This window comes from Cyprinodon variegatus, unplaced genomic scaffold (assembly GCF_000732505.1).
Source record: "Cyprinodon variegatus isolate N-32 unplaced genomic scaffold, C_variegatus-1.0 Scaffold915, whole genome shotgun sequence".
In the NCBI taxonomy this organism is placed as follows: domain Eukaryota; kingdom Metazoa; phylum Chordata; class Actinopteri; order Cyprinodontiformes; family Cyprinodontidae; genus Cyprinodon; species Cyprinodon variegatus.
In genome coordinates, this window is record NW_015151368.1 from 223,294 (window position 1) to 224,670 (window position 1,377).

Here is a 1,377-nt window from a genome sequence, read left to right on the forward strand (position 1 = left end):
GGCTTGTTTTGCTTGTATGACCGTGATTGTGGAAAACGACTCATAAAGTTGGACCAGCTAGAAGAGCGAGGTGTGCGAGAACGCTGGGAACCTTGTTCCACCTGGATCCCTGCATTTTTTGCACGCTTCAATAATGAGCATTAATCAAAAATGTCTGTGTCATATCTGCAACAAGCTCACTGCGACACACTGCTGCGGCAGTACAAGCAGCCCTTAAGTCTCTGAAAGGGGTGTCATTAAAGGGAATCGTTGGCCTGACTGAATAGTCAAGGTCTTCTGCTCCCCTGTAAAGCAACTCAATTGCTGCATTGTTGGTTTTTGAAAGCTGAAATCTGAGTCCATCCCCTCTGTTTAAGGTTTTTTTCTTTCTTAACATAGATGGCTTCCTTCACACCCCTCTCAAACCACCTACCCCATAAGGTGTAGATGTACCCCAGAGTCTTGTCGAGGAGGGCGCTCTTCTGTGTTGCGCCATGCGCTTGTGAAGAGCTTGTTTGGTTTCTCCAATATAAAGATCAGAGCATTCCTCACTGCATTGAACTGCAAACACAGGAGCAGGATGACTTTATAGAAGTGAAATTTAAAGTCATGGTGGAATTCAAGCAAGAGGGGGGGATACATTCACCCGACAAAATTGACCAAAGCAATAGAGGGAGAAAAAGGGAAAATCAAAATGCCTAAAATCATGAATAACAGAAGAGTACTACAGTAATACATGGTGTCAGTGAATCACAACAACAGAAGATAATCCAAATCAAAAACCCTGTTGGGGGAAAGAATTAAAACATATATCCCAGGATCTTTAGCAATGCTTAAAGGAGCAATTTATGGAGTTCCAATTGAAATGACAATCGAGGATGTGAAAAAATAAATCAAAGGAGGGAAAATAACAGAAGCCATTCGGATTAAAAGTAAAAGAGATGGGGAACTTAAAGACACTATGGTAGTGATGCTACAATATCCAGCTGGGATACATGAACTACACAGTTAGAGATTACATCCCTGAACTGCTGAGACGTTTTACTTGTCAGAGAATGCGCCGCATTACAAAGGAATTTAAAGGAAAGGTTCGGTGTGCAAGATGTGGAGGTCCACATGAATTTGGAAAATGTGATAAATATGCTAAAGTCAAATGTAACTACAGAGGAGAACACAGCACAGCATATCGTAGATGTGAAGTACAAAGCGAAGCCAGAGAAGCTTAGAGAGTCAATATAACATAAAGAGTTTCACACGCTGAAGCTCTTAAAACAGTAAGGAAATATAATACAAGAGAAATGGGGTTGGGAGAGAGAAGTCAAAGAAACACAACTTGGAATAAAAAGCAAGGGCTTAATTATCAGAGAAAAATCTTGGTACCAACTACAAATATTCAAA